The sequence below is a fragment of the Danio rerio genome, chromosome 3 (genome assembly GCF_049306965.1).
Source record: "Danio rerio strain Tuebingen ecotype United States chromosome 3, GRCz12tu, whole genome shotgun sequence".
Taxonomy (NCBI): Eukaryota; Metazoa; Chordata; class Actinopteri; order Cypriniformes; family Danionidae; genus Danio; species Danio rerio.
In genome coordinates this window covers 57,193,223-57,216,255 of record NC_133178.1, presented here as the reverse complement: position 1 = coordinate 57,216,255, position 23,033 = coordinate 57,193,223, and the positions used below count along the sequence as shown (strand labels likewise).

At 36.5% G+C, this 23,033-nt stretch overlaps 1 protein-coding gene across 1 annotated transcript in view; it reads left to right on the top strand.

The window, feature by feature from the left end:
* The first annotated feature begins 723 nt into the window (after window positions 1–723).
* s1pr2 (sphingosine-1-phosphate receptor 2) overlaps window positions 724–23,033 on the top strand; it is a 53,335-nt gene continuing 31,025 nt past the window's right edge. The window contains exon 1 of the mRNA NM_001159970.1: window positions 724–1,088. The gene's annotated coding sequence lies outside the window, so the exon portion shown is untranslated. The remainder of the gene's footprint in view (window positions 1,089–23,033) is intronic.

Here is a 23,033-nt window from a genome sequence, read left to right as displayed (position 1 = left end):
CCAAAATATTTGGGTATATGTGCATTCAAAAATACAGGTGTTTTATTATTGAGTTCTTCTCTAATTCACAAAAAGTGCATGCAGATTCCATGTCACTGTATATGCTTACATGACCGAATATCCTACATCATCATGGAAACTAATTTTGTCAATATGGCATGGGAAGAGACTTGATTTATGTCTATTGCATAGCCATATGCAGGTCTATGTGGCCAATTGAGATAGCAATCGCAATCCCAAATCTCTTGATGCTTGACGACCACCAGAATGCCTCATATTATAAATCATTTAGGCGCAATTGTTGTGGAAAAAAAAGCATAAAAATGAAAACATTTGAGTCACACTAAAATGAAGTGAAAATTAGTAGGTGATTAGAAACATGCTGTTCTAAGGAAAACATAAAATGTGAACAACATGCAAAACATAAAGTAAAACACCCAAGAACTAAGAGCTGAGAGGAAGTGAGGAGGTGGAACCAAAAAAACAACATCTGGACCTCATTTCTACCCTGGGGAGAAAGAAACTAAAATACTACCATAAATGTGACATTTTGATCCTGCAAACCTTCTTCGAGCGGTTAAAACGTCTTTTTGCGACTGTCTGTAATAATTATATATGTTTTGGTTACATATGTAATTACGCGATAAGGGGTGTAAAAGCATTACCCAGCCATCCTGCGTTGCACGCTGTGTTCTGTGTGCGCGCGCGCGAGTGTGTGTGTGCGCGTGTATTACGTCGCCTGTTCAGATCGAGAGAGGCTGCTGCTTGTCGACGAGCGCGTGGATTTTACATATCTGTGAATTAAACGGGAAATACAAGTAACTGCTGCGTCGTTAACTCAAACCAAGAGTGTTTATCTCGCTTTTTTTTAATGTTTATCCGAGCCATGGCTGTATTAGTGATCAGATATGCAGCAGTCACTCCGCAAAAGTTTTGACTTTTATTAAATCTGTTGAATTTCTGGAGCTCTCGCGAACGGATCCTTGAAGACTCGACCAAGCCATCAGGAATTAAGGAATCTCATGTAAACTTTGTAAATGAAGATTAAAAACATCTGCACGCGCTTCTTCTCTCCGCCGGCACATGGGGTGAGTTTGCCAACACTAAAATACCCATATCTCAGTCATCCTACAACCGAAGTCAAATGCTCCGTAGAGTTACAGTACAGTAGTATGTGTTCATTCATTTACTTATCAGTGCGATGGTGACCACCACATGACCACTCTTATGCAAATATTTAAGACAGGCGACTTCTAAAAATTCACACTTTAACAGTAACTCGCTGTGTGTTTATTTGTCAACACCGACACGTTTCTCTCGCCGTCAGCTCAGCCATTGATCTGATAAGAAATTGTGCGAGATAGTCTTATCAAAGCTTTCGACACATGCATATTCCACATGTGTCACTAAAAGTGTGAAGTGTGAGAGTTTCCATCACGTTTGAGAAAGTACGCCACGAATGTTAGCTCATCCATGTAATGTGTAACGTGCATGCAGTTAAACATTGACCTGCATCATCTAGAATAGACTTCATGTCTATTGTAGCACTCTTCATTTGTCAACAGGGACAGGGTCTTGCAGAGACTCACTCAGGGAGATTTTGTAGAACATTAGTAGTCATTGCTAAACCTGCAGTGGGGATTTGTCTATCCGTCGTTGTGAAGTTGGCATTGTTCTTAAATGTATTAATAAGACAAAAGGCTCTCTTATGCCATTATGCTGCTGAACGGAATGCTCTCTTAAAGGGGTAGTCCGCCCTAAAATGTCACTTCTGTCATCATTTAGCCTCACCAGTCATTGTTTTTTTCTGTTTTGGAACTGAATTAGAAAGGGGGTTTTTAGTTAAAACTGAAACAGTTGTAAAGGGAAGTCTTTCTAAACATGCAAGTTCTGTTGTTTAGACCAAGGGTGCACAAACCTGATTGTGCCAAACTTGATTGAGGGATTTATACCAAACCGAATATATCACTCCGTATTACATTACATTTGCTGTAGGTCATTTCCTTATTTATTCTCAAATGTTTAAAAATAACTAGACACGTTGCTTTAAATCATATTAGTGAAGGCTGTGTAATTTATTACATTTTATAATGAACTTATTGCAATAAAAACAATCACAATTATAACATATTCGAGTTCGATGCCGAAAACACTAGTCGACCTGCTCCTGCCTTTGCCTTGATTTGCTTGCCGATGTCTTGTGCATTATTTTTTGTCAAGTGACAGTCTGGTTCATTTACAGTATTTATTTGAATAATTTAATTTCAGTTGGCTTTTTTTGTAATTCAGCAATAAAACAAAAAAGCAAGGGGTTAGGTTTAAATCAAAAAAATAATCTCTGTCAAAGGCCAACCACCTTTTCAACATTCACCCTCTCTTTTCAAATGGGATGCTGGGCAAGATCAAAGGTTAACATGGGCCAACTGTGGCCCGCGGGCATTAGTTTGGGCATCTCTGGTTAGAGCATGCAAGTCTGAATTAATCTGGATAAAAAAAAAAAAATGCTCTCCAATCACGCCCCAGAGATTTCAAAAAGTTTCTTGTGCACTGATTTGTTGTGAAAAGCTAAAATCATCTTATGCATAGCTCACTAATGAAGATGAGATAGTAGGCGTTTTTAAATTTTTTTTTTATCTTACTGGCATGATCATTTTATTTCATATCACAAGGCCCACACGGATTACTATACTATTACTATATGCACGGAGTCTATTTACTTGTGTAAATGTGTGTAAACTTATAAATATTTAGTTTTTTTTTATTAATTTCGGTAATATTATTAACAAATATAAAAATGTTCATATGACTTATTTACAACACAGTGTGTAATGTCATTCTTTCTGTCTTTATGTAGATATATTATATGATAGACTTGCTTTTTTCATCAAATCAGTGAATCTAGTTCAGGGGTTTCCAAACTTTTTTTGTAGAAAGGCCCAAAAACCAAATATCAGTGACAGCCGAGGGCCAAAGTTAAATATACCAAACTATTTAGCATTAAAATACAATAATTCCTTACTTTTTTTATTAATTTCGGTAATATTATTAACAAATATAAAAATGTTCATATGACTTATTTACAACACAGTGTGTAAAGTCATACTTTCTGTCTTTATGTAGATATATTATATGATAGACTTGCTTTTTTCATCAAATCAGTGAATCTAGTTCAGGGGTTTCCAAACTTTTTTTGTTGAAAGGCCCAAAAACCAAATATCAGTGACAGCCGAGGGCCAAAGATAAATATACCAAACTATTTAGCATTAAAATACAATAATTCCTTATTTCCTAATTAATTTAATAATTTTAAAAAATAAATAGAAAAAAATACTTATTAACTGATGCAGTATAACTTTTTAATTAGAACTTATTGCAATAAAAACAATCAAATTTATAACACAGTGGAGTTCAATGCAGAATACACTAGTCAAGCAGAATCTGCCCGTGACTTGATTCACTCACCAGAGTCTCTGCATTGTACATTTTAAAACTAAATCTGATTCATTTACATCGTTTACATTGAAACATTTAATTATAGATAGTTTTTGTTAAGCTTAGCAATGAAACAAACAAATATACGGTTGCATTTAATTTGAATATGATCTCTAAACCATTCTCAGATGCCATGGGGGGTAAATCAAGGGGTTACCATCGGCCAACTTTAGCCTGCGGGCCCTAGTTTGGACATGTCTGATCTAGATGGATTTGCATTGTAAGCATTAAATAAATGTTAAAAAATATATTTTTTATTTCATATATGAAGTTTTTAGGTATGATACTCCCAAAATAATTCAGCAAAATAAATCTGGCCCTACTTATCAGTTATGAATTTGCCCCAAGTGACAGTCAGCATTTCATGATTTGCCTTAAATGCAAATTGACACATGCTTTGCTGCAGGATTGCATTTGTGCAAGTGCATTTTCATTAGTTTGCTTAAATGCAATATGAATAAAGATTGCACAAAGTAACATACACCCTATCCCTAGCAATACTTTGGTACAAAATGTGCCACAACATGAATCATCATTTTTAAATGCAGTCGTTTTCACAGACTTTGGCGTAATAGGAGATTCTTTAAATGACAGCACTTGGAGAGCATCTTTAAAATGCATGTAAAATCAGATGCTGAGAACGTCAAACGGATCTATATGAGTGCATATGAAGCCTTACGCATCATCAAGTTAATGTTAACCTGCATGACTTCCTTTTGACTGCGAAGAACAGTTTGCCACTTTCACTGCATATTTTTTCCTGTACACGGAAAGTGAAGGGTAACCGAGGCCTTGCATGTCTTGTGTTCCATGGAAGAAAGAAATGCATATGGGTTTGAAACCCGATTCTTGATAACAGTGTTTTCGTTTTCAAGTTATTATTTGTTGAGGGTGTTAGATGTCAAACTAAACTCACCCTTGCGTGAATAGTTTTTATGGTGCTTGATGGTAAATGTAAACATCAGCTTTTTTGGCAGAAGGAACAAACAAAAAAGTATTAAGGTTGAAGAAATGATGACAGGACTTTTATTGTTTTGGACAGACTATCCCTTTAAGGTCGTCCTGTCTGTTTTATTAGAAAACCAGACAATTGTACAGATGTAGGTCAGCTCTATTGTATGTACAGATATTTGTCTTCACTGGAATCCAAAGCTACATTGAAAAGCCATTGTGAATTTAGGTCAAGCTATGAAATGCATCTGTCCCATTTGCACCAAATAATCATTCACGAACAGCACCTCTCTGACTACCACCGTCGTACATTCTGTACAGGACAAGGAAAAAGGGACGGGGTCGAGATGTTTTGTAATCTGCTTTGAGGTACACAATGCCTCCCTCTACAAGATAAGCTGATATGTGAGAGGAAACGCTGATTATCACTTTGAGAGTTGTCCATCCATCATTCTCAAGTGTGGATGTGAAATGTGTTCGTGGTCGGGCTATTCTCCTAAAAGCTCTAAATGGAGTGATTGCATTATCTTGTCTCTTCTCCGACTGCATGCAGAGTGCTTACAGAAGCACATGGGAATTTCTGCATGCTTCTTAAAGGATAGCTTACCGCTATTGGATGGGAACAGCATTACTAGAGTGGGAAAATAAGACGGGCTGGGATATCAGGTGTTGGATCTGTTGATGGGTGTACAGAGTCTCTTGTTTGGGGTGTTGGGTTGTGTATTCTGGTGATGGTGAGGTGCAGGCAGATTTTTATCAAGCTGCGATACGATCTGATATAGGCAGCGTGTAGTCCGCGTTGGCATCATGTGATGCCATGCTTCATTAAACCAGAACAAAACCTGCCACGCTGTCTCAGCTGACCACCGCCGGCGTTCTTCATTCACGTTCACACTTTGAGTCCAAGTCTATGTGAGAGATGCTTCAGCTGTGGGTTTTATTTAATTTCACCCACTGTGCAATGAATGGGCACTAGAGCTGTCTGATTTGGGGATAATATTTAATTGCAATTTTTAAAAAAATATATTTTATATATATATATATATATATATATATATATATATATATATATATATATATATATATATAATTTAATTTTTTTTATTTGCGTTTTAATTTTGTAATCAAGCTTTAACTGCATAATCTGTAAGTCGTGGCAAAAATTCTGTGACCGCTCTTAAAAATTACCTATTTTTGTTAGGTGTCTGTGACTTTGAAGCCAAAATTTTCCCATGTTTTTCTTTGAAATTATTTGCCTTTTAATGCTTTTGAAGAAGCAGACGCTATTATCTTACTTGTCCGCACTTTCCTTTTTGGTTTCTTTTTTTTATTGTGGGCATTCCGCATAGCTCGATTGTGCAATTCTAATTGGACAGAATGAAAGTTACCTCACTCAATTGGCTTGTAAGACTATCACACACAGACGACAGTCACGCATTTGCTATAGGCAGGGGCAAAAAACTAATATATTTCATATCTAGGCATGGGACGACAACTGTTTTGAAGCTATACTGCGGTTTGCAAAAGTCAAGGTTTTAAAATTTCTGCAATACCGTTCCTAAGACATGTTTACATTTTTTATTTACGTTTTTTGTTTTTTCGGACATCTCCTAAATTATGCCGTTATGCAAAGATGCCATTTAAATAGTAAAGAAATCTGTGTTTTTGAAACTAATGAAGACAGCAGAAGTCAATGATTCATTTGAATTATTTAGCCTGACATGTTTACTGTTCCAACATATTTTAAATGTTTCTCAAAATAAAATATAGTGTGGTCAAAGGGGAAAAAAGTTTTAGTTTTTTATCCAGACATTTAAAAAGAATATAATTTAGAGTAGTAATCACAATACCGTGGTACAGTGAAACTGTGATTTTTAGAAAAAAATTTTATCCAAGGATATAATATCAGAATCTTGTACCGGCCCATGCCTATTCTAATCGCAGCCTCTTGCGATGAACTAATCGCAATGTTTCAAATTGCAATTCCATTTCGAGTAATCGGCCTAATGGGCACAATTTCCAAAGACTTTTACATTTTGAGTTTCCAGAAAACCTGTAGAACTATGCAGAATGCTTTCAAACTTGATGGAGTTTGTTAGCTTGCAGCACTATCAAATGATTCCAAATATGTCAAGAGCTTAGTGAGTGACGGGCACATCAATTCCATAGAAGTCTGCTGAGTTTTCCACAGAGTTCTGCAGGCACCGATTCAGTGTAGGCATGATTATGACTCATCATTGCAGTCATAACTTTCTTTCAGAATAATTTTCAATGTTTCATGGCTTCGCTTTCAGTAATAGTAATAGTATTCATTTTGATGTTGTTGCACGACTTTATGATTGGTACCTGATGACGTTTTCTCCTGAATTCCCCTGACCTTCATTTCAACTCTGTCCCAGAAACGCGTTTCTGATTGAGGTTCGCACCCCATGACTTGACTCTCGGATCGCACATGTGCATGCAGATGTCAGCGAGGAGGGATTGTGCATGTGAGGCGAAGTTAAATAGAAAAGTGAATAAATAAACGGATATCTAAGCAAACGGAAAGATAAATAAATGTTGCAGGCGGTGGTGGGAACTAGAAGTGTGGGATTCTTGGGCTTGGTCACATGAGGGGTTAAGGGTGGGGCCAGGTCACAGTGTAGGCGGAGCAATCCCTCAAGGACTCTTGCGTTGAGCATTTTGGCAGAGCTCTTGCAGGACGCCCTGAGAGAACTTACATGGAGTAAGACTGAATCCATCATGTCATCTGGAGCATCGCATCGAATAATCCAGCCAAATATGAAACCGCTTATGCTCATGTCGTTCCATTATTCATTTATCCACGGGACAAATGTTCTAAAGAATGCACTTGGTTGTATTGTAATGGAAGTGAGGTTGTCAATCTTCAGATTGTAGCGCCACAGAAGTACCAGTCCATTAGTGAATTTAATTTCAGGTCAGTGAACTTGAGAATCCATCAATTAAATTCATAAATGAATCATTGAGGTTTTGAGAAAATAATGACAGATTTTTTCAGAGAATAAGGGAACGCGGTCATCTCTGGTCAACCAATATGTTTTATTGTTCAGGGTTGATCAATACATGTCAACCGGGACAGCATTTTATCCCTATCATCCTAATCAATAATGAACCCTCTTTGGTGGTATTAGTAGAGGCTGGGGTTTCCTGTTCTTCAGCGCTTGCACTATAATAAGGCAGCATGCCATCTTTGCTCAGCCGAAAAACACTTTTGCTGGGTGTGGCAGCTGGGACTAAATAAACGCCTTCTGTTTTGGAGGCTGCTGCTGAGCAAGTTACAACTCACAGCCGGCATATGGAGCTCACAGTATTTGTGCCAAGAACTGGGAGTGTCGCAGCAAAGCGTTGCCTTCGCTTGAGCTGCTAAACACAAAGTGATTTAGACTTATTTATTAAACGTTTGATGCAACTGTACAAAATGTAGCGTAGATATTTACTGTTATGACAATCGCAAACACAATCCCATAAATTTCTGTTGTATACAGCACAGTCACTTAGCCCAATCTGTCTGTCTCACACAGACACATGCAGACAAGGCTCAGGGGAAACTTTCTAAATATTTACTGAGCCGCATTTCAGACGTTGTCCATTTTAGGACAGATAGAGTTTTGAAGTCATGGAAGAACTTCTAAAGGTCTCGCTTTCTATTAATGTCTTGCATCCGTGCATAATCACTATTTATGGCTCTAATTTTTTGCAAAACATCGTTTTAACTGATATAAATCTGCCATGTTTAATAGAACACCAAATCCGGCTTAACGTTGGTGCAGGTGTACACAGATCTTAACTTCAGAACAACAGCAGAAAGGCGTATTTTGGATAGTAAATTGTATAAACCTCTGGGTCATGACCTAATGCAAAGGCTAATGCAAACAATTTAATGCAACTAATTGCATAATTGTGTGTAGTTAGCAAAATGAATAGCCATTTTTTAAAAAGGGGATTAAACAACATTATTAATGACAGTGCTGTCTGAGCAACTTTAAGGGATTGCACAAATTACGACTTAATTTAAAACAAGAACAACCATGGTTTGTGTTTCTGGGAGTATACATTCATGCAAACTGTTTTGCAGAGTAATATTATAATGTAAAGGGTTTTTGCGACATTTTTGAGGGGATAGTTTACTTAAAATTTTTAACTCTGTCAATAGCCCCTTTCACACAGTGTTACCAGTAAATATCCGGAAAATTTCCGGAACGACTTTACCGGTAATTTAACAAAAAGCTGTTCACACAGGCGAGGACGTTAAGGAATTTTTCCGGAAAAGTCCATTTACACATCCATTCCAAAATACTGGTCAATTCTGACATCATTAACCAGAAATGAGCTCTAAACGGCTGCGCTTGTATTTGTAGACATTTGACTACATTACAAACTCTGTGGATGGAGAAGAATTGTGAACAACTTTGATGAAAACATATAGAGAAACACTTTCGCATGTCGAGATGTAAGTTACATGGTATGTGTGTGTGCTGGGCAGGCGCTCACCAGCTGAAGCCCTGCTTCAAGCTACTGAAGGAAGCGGAGCTTGAAGGTAAACAAACAACGGCTTATCATAAACATCTTATCGATAATTATTTACACAGTTGGCATTAAGAAGAAACATATAAATGTTTTCTGACTAGCGTCTAGCAGCTAAAGGTGTCTGGAAAAAATATTCAAAGGCTTGTATTTTCATAAATCGCGCGGACGTGAATGCGTATGAGTGTTCTGATTGGCTAGAGTAGACATCTCACGTCAGCACGTTTTAGACGTGCACATGCTCTTTCTGGCAAACTTCTTTCTGCATTCACACAGCGCAGCATTCCGACAAATTACCGGTAATGTTACAACTTCTCTTTCCGGAAAATAGCCGGAACGAATTTACTGGTATTTTCAAAAAGGGCCTGTCCACACATACACACCTTTCCGGAAAATTGCCGGTAATTTTCCGGAAAGGTCTGTATGTGTGAAAGGGGCTATTTGTTTACCCAATCCCATGTTTAAAGGTCATATATGGCAATGGTTCTCAACCGCCAGGCCATGTGACTGGTAATGAGCAGCACAAGAATTCATAATTTATTTCAGTTTTATTTATTATCTGAGGCTAAACTATTTTTCATATTTTACATTTTTTTTTTACATTTTTTTATTTAAAAATTTGTCTTGCTTCACATCTTGGTCACCTGAGCGCCCAAATTGAACCTATAAGTGAAAAGTTTCTTTGCTAAGGGGAAAAGGCCTAGTGAAGGACCTGCAAACTGCCAAGTAATGGATCCGCAACCCATTTGCCAACAAATCAGGTGAATCCATCATGTCTGTGCAGGAAGATTAACTGCTGGAGAGCGCAAATGATGGCGGTCTTTAAGGGGCTGTTTACACATTGCGTCTTCTCTAGAGTTTGTGCAAGTTTGTTATTTCAAATGGAGCTTGCGCTCACAAACCGCGAGATGCGTTTGCACCTTCTAGATGCACCAGTTGAATTAATGTTGCGAGAAGTGCACCGCGAGTCACTTGACAAGAACTGACTTTCGGCTTTTATGGAATGTACACATTTCGGTTGACTAATTATCTTAGAAAAACAATCAAACACTGCAGTGCTTTGTATTAAAACTTGTATCACAGTGACAGCTTGACATCCTCTAAAAAAACAATTGGCCTAGCAAACTATTAACCTCTGGCCATCCAACACCAATCCCCACCCCCCCGATCTTCCAATCTGCGGCAAAATTGTCAAACATTGACCATTCCCCGATGATAAAAAGGTTGAGGATCACTGATACAGGGAATAAACAGCATTTGAGACCAATGACTTCCATTGTATGAAAATGTAATTTAGCAAAATATCTTTAATATTGAAAATAATTTTGATTTTGTGGACACTTTAGAATACCGTGAACAATTATTTATTAATTTTAGTGTTTTTTTACACTAAGTTTTAAGAACATTCACATTGTATTTTCAGTGGTGTTTTTAACAGCCCCAAATCCTTAGGCTGTGTCCAAAACCGCCTACTACTAGGAAGGTACTGCATTTAAATTTAAACGTACTACTCTGCCATTAAAAAAGAATGCGAATTCTCTCGCGGGGCATCATAGGATAGCGTAGCTTCCATTCGATGCGCACTTCAGAATCTCACAGGAAGTAGTAGTAGGTCATCTGGGTACTATTCGCATAATGATTTTCAAATTTTATTAATTTGGACATACTACTCTGCTCACATACTGATTTTAGCATACTATATAGTATGAAAGTATGCGATTTCAGACGCAGGCTTAGACTTGCTTTATTTAAAGATCCAGTGTAGTGCTTTTAAATGTGCTATTTTTTATGCAATGTTTGACGTAATCTCAACTGAAACAAGTAGATCCTGTCCTATTTAAAAAACAGCCAATAGTTTTGTTCTTATCGCAGCTCTGCCAGTGAGAGAAATTAAGCTCAAGCGTATCAAATGTAAAGGATCTTGATGGGGCAGGGCGTGTCAAATACTAGAGAGCGTTTGGTTGGTTGGAGTATTTGATAAGAATACTGAAGTATAAGGTGACATGAAAAAAAAATCGATGATCCATTTGGAAGTGACTAACTGTAGCTTTGAATGTTTAAATCAGAATTATATATTCTAAACACAAATTTGTTTTTCCTTTTTTGTAGCACATTAGCTTATAGATATTATTAAAACGGACATAAGGCCACTAATATAAATAAAAAACTTTTAATTTCACGGTACCTTAAATAAACTTTAAACATTAACATGTTTATATATTAGTTTGGCCTTCTATAAAATATTTTATTTATCTAAAGTGATGTTCATTTCTTAGTTAATGAGCAATAACAAAGTAACATCATAATCCTAATTACAAATTGCATTCATTTTATTAAATAAAGTTAAAAACTAATTAGCTTCAATTTTAAACAGTTTTTTAAACCAATAATATCATTGTCACTGTCTTTTTTTAATTGTTGATTTTAATTTATTAAATAAGAGTTTAACAATAAATAGATAATACATTAGTATTACCTTTTGTACTTTATGATCATTTTGCAATTTAATTTGGTTACAATTGTTATATTTTTATACAATAAAGCAAATTTCTTGGTCTTTTTTGCTTAAGTAACTTTTTTTGCAGCATAGGTCAATATGATAACACCGTACACCATGATAAAATCAATCACATCAAGAAAGTTTGATATCATAAGCTTATTCACAGAACAAAAACAGATTTGGGTGTGTAAGTGATGGCCAAACTGTCCTTTTTTAGGAATAATTTATATGTTCTTGTACTTTAAATTATTGGTTAGTCAAGGTAAAGTCGGAGTTCAAGTTGGTCTACATCACAGAGTCCAAGCCAGTTTCTGGAGAGCCTCAGCTCTGCACAGTTTAGCTTTAACCATAATTAAACGCACATGATTAAATGAATTTAGCCCTTCGGGCTAGTTTGAAACCAACAGGTAAAGCCGCGGTCACACTTTGTTTGAGCATGTAAAAATCTGATGTATGGCGCTTGATTAAACAAGATTATTAGATTATAAAAATAGTGAGTGATTGCTCCTTATTTTAGATTTCTTTACAGAGAGACCATCTACTATTGCTCTCATGCAATCATGTGACGCGATTTCGCAGGTCAGAGTTCACCATGCTTGAGCTTGCACGAGCTTGCACGAGCTTGTGTTTCCGGCCTACCACATTAGCAAGAGTATAAATGGAAGACTATGAGGCAAAATTTGCAGAATTTGCTCTTCAGTGTTTGGACTCTCAATAATGACTTCAAACCACACTTAACTGAGCTAAACTGAACTTAAACACTAAAAATTGAACTACCCTGATCCAGTTACTATGACCATTTATGTGAAGCTGCTTTGACACAGTCTACATTGTAAAAGCGCTATACAAATAAAGCTGAATTGAATTGAATTGAATTGAATTGAATTGAATTGAAAAAGTGCAGTGTGTGACCGCGGCCGAAGTGTTTTGAAGCAGAGCTGGAACTAAACTACAGACACCTCGACCCTTCAGGAACTCAGTTTGACACCCCTGCATCAAGCAAAACCCAAGCGAGAACTTGCATGCGGACATTGACATTGCAGCTCGAAACCTTGCATCAGCATCATTTCCTCTGTAAATCTGTCTCTCTGTTGTGCTATGATAATGCTAACCATTTTACTGGCCACGAAGAGGTTTGCAAATCATTTGTGTGTTAGTGAGCTGTAAAACATGCTGAACGATTTGTGGCTTGAAGTACTCTGTAAAAAGCGCTGGAAATGTAGTGATGTGGTCACAGTGTGGTTTTCAGACGCCTACCGGGCATCAGTACGTCCAACTGCATTAAGTTTCCAGCAGGTACTGAAAGAGATAACGGAACACCCTCCCCCTTTTTGGTAGACAGCGTATTGTTACCCTGACCGCCTTTGTTTGAGCACCTGGAAGAAGCCCACCGAGGAAACCCCGTTGGAATGAAGAGCCGGGTTGCTCAGTAGAGCTCGGCAGATTAAATTGTGGAAGGGGGGCTTTGTCCATCAAACCTGTTCTTTCAGTTGTGGCATCTGTGATGGGATCAGTCCCATCCTCATGCTAACGCAAAGTCATGAATGTCCATGAGAGCCAGAAAGACATGGATCCTGCCCACACAGAGGGAGGGGAGTTTTCGCATGAGAATAGCCTGGATCTGTGCTCTCTGCTGGGATGTTGTTGGAGTCACTTCTTTTTTTTTTTGCAATCATTTGTTGAAACAGACGTTGCACAATTTCATCTTGTCTTTTTGCAGAAACTAAATGAAGCCGTTGACGTTCTTGCATAACTTGCGGTAAACTTTTAGACAAAGATGTGAATTATTTTAGTAAAAGAGTGGTCCCCCACTTCTCCTAAATAGTCAAATAAAGCATTGATGTTGTGTAATCTGTAGGTCTGGTTAGGTCTCGCCTCCCCCTTTAGTTTTTGATGTGTTCTGAAATGACTCGTGATGAATGCACGGATCACTGATGAGACTTATGTTGTGATGCAAATGAAAACACAACTGCACAGACATGTCAAAGCGAAGACTCAGAAACTCAATATTGCGACAGTGAACACTTAGACAGTGTTGTCTATTAGATTCATGGCTCGCTGTGTCGGTAATACAGTTAAAAACCCACATGATATGATTTCTGACTTCCCTCTGTAACATATCCAGCCCTGATTAGCCTGTTGAATTTGATCTGCTCTGGATCGATAAATTGAAGTGCATCATGCACCAGTTGTTTTTGAGGGCACCTTAAGCAAGAAGAGACATGATAACTGAGGGCGCATTTACAGTTACACAACACCATTTTCAACAATAAAAAGAGAGAGTGAGGGAACTACTTGGAAGTGCTAACTTTTTTAAAACGATTCTAGTCGTTTCTGCAGATCTGTCTGAATGGAGGTTGTTTTGACAACATTGATACCTGTATTCAAAACTTTTCAAAAACATAAAGGAACTTTTTTTTTTGTTTTTAGTACATTGTTGTGTAAACGCACCCCAAAGGGATGTCAAACTAAAAAATGAAAAGTTTAACTAGTCGGGAGTGCTTAATGTAAACAAAAGGTTTGGCGTAGATAGTTTCAGATTTTTGAGGGCATGGAAGTTCCTATAAATGACCATGCAACATTAAAAGGATGCATATTGTGTTTGAGTTCAACTTATCTAGCACATGCTTTACGCAGCAGATGCCCTTCCAGCTGCAACTCATCACTGGGAAACACTCATACACTCTCATTCACACACACATACACTACGGACAATTTTAGAATACCCATTTCACCTATACCGGATGTCTTTGGACTTGTTGGGGAAACCGGAGCACCCGGAGGAAACCCGCGTGAATGCGGGGAAAACATGCAAACTCCACATAGAACTGACCCAGACGAGGCTCAAACCAGCAACCTTCTTGCGGTAAGGCGACAGCACTACCTACTGCACCACCGCGTCACCCATGATTAGTTTCTTGCTATTTATATATTCTTTAGAAAGCAATGTGAGGCAGTGATGTGAAGTACCGTAATAGTTAATGTTTTTTTTCCCTATCAAAAAATAAAAACAATAAAAGAAATTTGCTTCAGTAGGAGAAGCCACTTTGGGCCTTTTTCTTAGAAAGCTCAGGACAGTTCTGGAAGGTAATAATATCTAACTACTTTGATGATGGACATTGGCTATAGCATTTTAAAGTGACCAAAATAAACATTATAGGTATTTTACAATGTGGGAATTTTGCTGTGTAGTCAGTCAATGCTGACTCATTTTGCACATTTTAGTTATAACATGATCTGTTCAAACAAAATTGCAGACATTTTTTGATGCGCATGCTGGAATTTATTCGGTAAATGTGTTTCCATCATAGTTTTACACACATTTTTTCTCATCAGATAAACCTTTTATGTATTTTATTTTTAAAATCTGTGTCTTTTGCATTTGTATTACTGTTATTATTACTATTTTAAGCGTTATTTTAAAAATGTGCATAAAATTAAGTTGGGATGAAAGCGATATATCGGCAGCCATATCATTATCAGCCCATAAATGCTATTTTTAATGTTATCGTTATTGATCCAATATCAAAATTAGACCGATATTTTAAGCCAATAGATTACGTACTTAAGAACTGCCTACCTGACGCATGCATTGGCGGAACTTGTTCAGACTTGTCAAGTGCACTAATGGAGCTTTCCACACATTGTTTATTCTTCAAAGTCTATCCAATGTGTGGTATTGCTGTGTGTTAATAACTATGCAAGTATTGGTAATCGATATCAGCCCAAAAACCCATATTGGTACATCCCTAAAATTAAGTGGATGGAAATCTAGCTAATGACTCTATTGGTCAATCAAATACAATACGATTCATTTATTTGGTAACTGGTTTCCATTGTAGTTTATGCACATTTTTTCTTATCAGATAAACATTTTAAATATTTTATTTTTTTAAAATGTGTGTCTTGGCATTTCTATTACTATTATTATTACTACTATTTTTAAGCGTTATTTCAAAAATGTGAATAAATTAGGTATGGAAACTCAGCTTATGATAACCTATCAATCAAATACAATAATGATTCAATTCTTGATATTTATATATTCTTTAGAAAGCCATGTGAGACCGTGATGTAAAGGTCAATATCAGTTAACCTTTGTTTTTGGACGTGTTTTTTTCCATTTCATGACTTCCTCATATCCACTTATTATGGCTTAGTCCCTTTATTAATCTGGGATTGCCACAGTGGAATGAACCGCCAACTTATCCAGCATGTTTTTATGCAGCGGATGCCCTTCCAGCCACAACCCATCTCTGGGAAACATCCACAAACACTCATTCACACACTACGGACAATTTAGCCTACTAAATTCACCTGTTCCGCATGTCTTTGGACTGTGGGTGAAACCGGAGCCCCCGGAGGAATTTTTAAATACATGAACTAAAAATAAAACAAAAAAGTAAGCATCTGCATTGTGTAAAAAAAAAAACACATTTGACATTTTGGTTCGTAAACATGGTGGATTGTGTTAAAAGTGAACTGCGGAAACAGTGACCTATTAAATGGAATCATTAAACGGGCGACTTGTACTGTAAAACCTAGTGGTTTGAGGGATAATGGCAAACTATAAACATTTAAAATGGCAATTTATTAGTATTTTGGAGCAGCACTTTGATCCTTTTGTTGTAAATATGGATGACAATACTTTGGTATATTTTAGGAATTCTCTGATCGATCAGTAGGAGATCAGTATCGGCCAATAATCACATTTCACTTGGGAAATTCCCATTAGACTTGATCGGTACTCGCTAATCTCATGAACCAATCACACGTCTGATTGTTTATGAGTCATGAGGAAGATGGAAGATTAAAATCTCCTGGTATTCCTAGTACAGTGGTTTTTAAACTAGTGGCACACAGGCTTCCTTCTAGTGGTACGTAGAGTAATCGATGAATAAGTAAAAAAAAATTAACACACTTTTAACCCTTTGACGCATACGATAACATCGATGTGATCAGTAAATTGATTTTAATAGGCTAAACCTTTTATTTTATTTTCAATTGTCTAATGTTTGTTGTGCATTCTATCATTTGAAGCTAATCTCCCTACATTTGTAGCAATTGTTGGGAGCGTATCCCGTATTTTTATATCCCAATGTTGACAGGTATGGTTTAATGATTTGATTTTCTGGCACACGAAGCCTACTTTAACGCGCAGTAAGCTGATCTAATTTAAATATGTAAATTCAAATCATATATTTAAAATGCAAGTTATTGTTTAGATTTTAAAGATAAGTCATAAATACATGCAAAATGTATCTAAAAAAAGAGTTTTTATATGAATATGATGCCATAAAACTAGGGCCAGGCAGAATCTGCAGACATTTTTTGCTATTTCTGCTGAGAATTTTGGTAAAAATCTGTGTGAAATATTCACAAATATATGTGAAATATAAATAATACATTTTTAATTTCATTTAATGTTTAAAATGCAAATACAATTAGATTCACTTTATTTGGTAAACAAAGCAAGTCTCCCATATAATATATCTACTAAAAGACAGAAAATATTACTCTACAAACTGCATTGTACATAAACCAGATTGACAATTTTATATTAGTCAATAATATTACTGAAATTAATTAAAAAACTGAATAAATATAGATTTACACACATTTACTCAAGTAAATAAACAGAATTAACGATGGGCAAAAAATCTGTGTGTGGGCCTACATATAGCCTATATTTATGAGGTCCAAGGAACATTTCCAGGTTTTGATGAATCGGCTACTGTATATTAATACTTTAACATTTAAGTAGAGCAGTTTTCTTTTTACTTTTTAGGAACGGTACCATTTTAGTTTTAGAAGCACATTTAACTTTTTTTTTTTAACTGTAAGCACAGTTAATGTTCAAAATATTTATAACGTTTAAAGTGGTGACAATAATAAATATTCCAAATAACAGGAATGAATCTGCCTGGTTTTTGAACTGTGCAAGTCTGCAGCTGCTTGGTTAGGCCTGCTACACTACTATATTTCAACACTGGTCTTTATGGTGGTACTTGAAGAGACAATTTTTTTCTGAGGTGGTACCTGGTGAAAAAGGTTTGAGAACCACTGCCCTGGTATATTTTTGTTACATTGACATTTCAGTTGTTATAGTCTGCAAATCATGGTAATAGTCATTATTTTTGACTTGGAAAAAAGGAAATTAAATATGACACATGCTGAAGTACAATAAATAAATAAAGCTGCCTTGCACATTTGTTGTTTTGATGCTTAAAAAAACCCTTTTGTAATCCGCCCACATATATCATTAAATTTTATAGTTTAAAATCTTGGTTCAGCAATCAAAGAAGGACGTGCCCTTTCAGTTTGAACGATCAAAGAGCGAAGTAGACCACTGTGTCTTTGACTATAGCCAAAGATTATAGGAGGGGGAAGTAAAACTTTCATTTTTACCATGACAGACCGTCTGTCTGTCTGTCTGTGTGTGTGTGTGTTTGTGTGTGAGGCAATGCAGTCTTTATCGTCCCAATGGGATGTGCTCTAATAAGTCAGAAGGGTCTGGGAAAACCGAAGATCATCATGGATTTTTGAGACAAAGCCAATGCTTGTGTTTATTCTTATTTAAAATATATTGAAATACACACCCAGAAAGGGGGATTTGGAGTCTTTCTGAGTGTGTCTGTTATAGCACATTCACACAAGCCCACTTTCAGTTCTCCCCCACCCTCTTTCTTATCCTTCCATCATTGTTGGATGAAAGGTACCAGACCATAATGCAGCATCGAATCACAAAAGGCAATCAAGAATGCTTTGTTCGTCTTAGTGGGTGCTAGTTTCCTTTGTGGTGTCTTCCCCTTTTTCATTCACACCCTCATCCCCCCCAGTCGAACCCACCAGCACACACACTTGTGCTATATCATCATCACCCACTCAACTGTCCCATACACAACTGACGCATATGGAAAACACACATGGGTCATGTCGTTGTGAAGATCTGGTAATGCTTTTGTGTGTCTAGAACTTGAGTGCACACATGCACACACACATCCCACGATAAAGCAGAAGAATATGAGCATGGGTGGGGTTGGCGTTATGGGGGAACAAGATCAGGGCTGTGGAACAAAGCAAGCACGATTTCTGTTCTTGGACCTTTCATTAAAGGATACTACCTATGTAAGGACAACAGCAGAAGAGTGTGAGAAAAAAAGCCCACTTGTGAAACTTGATCTTCCGCGGTTTAGATTTAACTTCGATTGGCAGCTGTGTTAAACCACTTTTTTTTAGGCTTGACATTTGTTTTATTGATGACCTTTTGATATTGTAGTAAGCATTAGTTGTCGTTTGCGTGTCATGTGATCGTCCTGTGGTCTGCTGATGTGTGGAGTTCTCATCCCTTGCCGTTCAGCGTCTAGACATGCCTAAATCAGCGGTAGGTTCTTTGCTAGATTAAATAATGAAGAAACATTGCATTAGCTCATTACCTAATGAGCACTAGAGACGGCGAGACCATGGCTGAGGTTCTAAATTAATTCTTCCTTATGTTTTTAATCACCCTTTTGTGGGTCTTTCCTTTGATCTGTGTAATAGACATTAAGCCGTAGGGGGTTGGGATGGCCAAGAATGGTGAATCAGAATTACAAAAGTGCAGAGTCTTAGGCTGACACGAATTGATAAGAGAGTTGCAGTTGTAGGTGTTTTCTCTAAAGTGGTCTAAAAGGGCAAAATAGTCAACAGCCAATTATATTTCAAATGTGTAACGCAAGAAGAATCAGAATAAATGTTTAAATATACAATGTATAATATACATTAAATTGTAAAATGCATTTAATAATTATCAACTATTATCTACATCGTTTCAGCATCGATGTCGTAATGTGCGCATCTGAAATGGTCACATCGAAAGACATGCAATGTTGAGTCTGATTTATAGTTGACCAGGAGCTACAGAATTGTATTTAATTACCATATTTATATGAAATTTCTACAGTTTATCCAAAATATATATTTTGTTTCTTGTTTTTAGTCCAACTATCTACATTTCAAAGTTAAAACAATATTATTTTGCTTGCCCTACTAGCAAATAATTTTAAGGAAAACCCCTTAATTTTGATTAGTTCTTCTGAAGGTGAAAACTAAATGTTTTTACATGATTTTTGTACAAGAAATGAGACAAAACAAAGCAAGAAAGGCATTTTTCCATTGTGATTATTACATTTCTGTACCTGAATACTGTTGGACTCATCAGAAAATCATCAAATAGAGCTATTTAAAGTATCTATTTAAACTCTATTCATATAACAATATTTATTGCAGAAAATGAAATATCGCAATATCAGATTTTTCCAATATCATGCTGCCCTAATACATATGCATGTTTGTATATCAATCAGTTTTTTTTAAAGAAAAATTTAGTTTAGCAAAAATGCATTAATTTGATTTTAACGTTTTGTTACAGAGCATAAAACTGCTTCTGACTAACAATAATGAGAAAGCTGACTCTGTATGTGACAAATATAAACATCTAAACAAACATTTAAAAAGTAAACAAACAATCTGAACTTTCAATAAATATGACATTTGAATTTGAGAAATGTCAGAACAGCAAATAATCATAATGCTATTATTTCAAGATCACGTGACACTAAAGGCTGGAATAATGATGATGAAAATTCAGCTTTAAAGTGCCTCTATTATGCATTATAAAGGGTCATAGTTTGATTTGGTTTGGCTTTCATTGTCTTATAATATGCATCTATTTTTACCTAATTATCCCAATGACTCCCATGATTTGTTCAGCGATTCATTTGTTCCCAAACCCCTCATTTGCGTGATTGGTCCGATGACCCAGTCTGTTGTGATTGGTCGACTGGGTTCAGTGCGAGACAGAGAGAAACGCCCATCAAGGCTATGAAGTAGCACAGAGTACTGAATGTGTGAGCCCAATGCAGGAGTGCAATAAAGCAATGCAGATAAACACCAGCATATTACTCTACTCTTAACCCCAACCCCAAGTAATATTAACAACACATTCAGTATTACTTCACACAGTGGCAAAAGTTTATTATTAATATTTTGAAAATTGACCACACCATGCATGTGAGCAACAGCTGATGGTGGACATAGCAAAAACAAACGGCAGGGTATCGCGAGTTCAGAAACGCATTTAAATCAAGAAGGAAGAAGCACTCGTCGTGTTTTCAATGTGGCTTTGGACACGATATGTGAAATTGCCCCATATAGATTTAACTTAAGAGATACAGCACAAGCACTGATCTATAATAGATAAGTGATTACAAGCTGCGCAGAGTGATTACAAGTTACAACACACAATTTAACACATATTTTGCAAACTACTGATAAAGTCCCATACATAATAGTCTCTGCTGCTCCTTCCTTTAATGGCAAATGGCCGGCAAATACCACGTTGCAGCATAGGGTATTGTATCAAAAATTAGAAAAATAACAGGAGCAAACATAGCACTGGGTTGGCTATACTGTCAGATCTTTGTGAAAATGAACTTTAACACTTTATTCCACCCATCGGCATCTTTATCAGTGATCGTCATCTTCGTGTCATGATTAATCAGGTGATCTCCTGTGCTCCGCTAGCATCTGAAGGTAATGGCACGTTCAAGTTTTACCAAATCTGACACTTCATTTTTAATGATATACCCAAAAACCCATAACAGGGGCTATTTAAATTGCAAGAATAAATTGTTTTCAAATAGTACAACAGAAATAAAAAATTGTATTATTTCATTTCATTACTTAATGTATTTTTAATACTGACTGATACCTTTTGAAGACAGTGTGTATGTTTATGTAAACATTTAAGTACTCTGAAAGCTCTGTAGTATGTATATATGAATTAAGTATACATAGTAAATAGGGCTACACTATATTGGAAAAAGAGGCATTGCAATATTTAGTTCTTCAGTGATATACATTGCGATATGAAATATGTTTCACCAAATGGATTGACTTACTCTTTGCGCAGAACTCATTATTTAAGAATGTTTGGGGTAATTTCTTGCATTAATTAATAAAATGAACTTTAAACTAGATTTTTAGGGTGAAGAAAAAACAATACAATCGAAAGAAATAAAAGTGTTTTGTTTTTGTCTGGTAAGTCTCAATGAAAGTTGGACACAAAAATGTAAAATATAGAATGTAAAATGACACTTGGTACTCACTTGATATGCTTAGGAGCAAACAACAGAAAAATGAAATGCAATTAAATCCAAAATAATAAGTCATAATTGACAATAAGTCTTAATTGACATTGCAGATCCAGCGATGTGGCTATTGCGGATGCACACGTTGCGATATCGATGCTGAAACGATATATTGTGCAGTCCTATTAGTAAACACATTTATATGTAGCATTAAGCACTGTCTTATTTCATAATCATCTTTATGTTATTTTTAATTCTTTTCTGATATTCTTGGAAGGTAGTGTGTTTACACATAACTATAAAATTAAGTGTTCTGCTACTTCCATAGTAAATATTCTAAATAAAACCCATTTTTAAGTAATCCAGCACAACCTCCACTGTCCAGAATGTGTGGGCTTCTCACTTCACCATGTTTCTTTATACACAGCTCTTCGTTTCCTGCTGCCTTTTGCCCACATGCTAAGAAACGCATCAGCAAATAAACAGAGATGACAAATATAAACCATGAGGCCTGAGTTCTAATAGGCCTTTGTTTATGTATGCCTCGCAGGGGAGGAAAAGAGATTGAGCACTGAAGAATAGACTTAAGCCACACAATATTGACTAATGTTCTGAGAGGAAATAATGTGGCTGAATGTAAGCTGAGTGGAAGAGCAGCTCTCTCGGTTTCCTCCCTCCCCCGTGCGGCGGAGGACAAACGTATACCAGACTTTCCAAATCCCGCTGGATTACTAAAGCAGAACACAGCCTGTGTGGCACCCCGCCACTGCCTCCTGGCCATGAAAGGGTGCCTGAGCTTTACATGAAGCCTAAACAAAGGATAATTAGCACAATTAATTAAGAGAAGACGTGTAGATTGATATCAGTTTGTTCTTCGGGGGTAGAGCTGATGCACTGAAATGAAAGAGAGAGTAATTGGTGTTGTGTAGGAAAGGCCCTGATTTATTTGCAGCAAAGTTCTTATTTGTATGTCGAAAAAGTAAAATACCGGAGCAGTTGTAAACCTATTGATGGCATCTCAAGAGTGTGGTTTAGACGGAAATGGCATGCGCATTTCCTGTCAATATATGTAAAACATAAAACACAGAACTAAAATGAAAGTTGTAAGAAAACCTCAAGAAAGCATCTGATAATAGTAACATGAGCGATTCCACCAGCTCTGCAATTCGTTGCTTCATCAAGCAAAGTCACGTCATGTGTTTTTGCAATCTCATTTGTACAAAAAATGTAGACTTTTTGTGAAGACACCTCCCTGACAGTAGCGATGTTTAGATCCAAAAATGCGAATTAACTTTTTGCGCAAAACTGGATTGTCGCATAAAATACGCGAATAAATCAGTGTTTTCAACCAACGAGTCAAAGAGAACAAAATCGTCACTTCCTGATTAACTGGCACCAAATATCAACAATAAAAA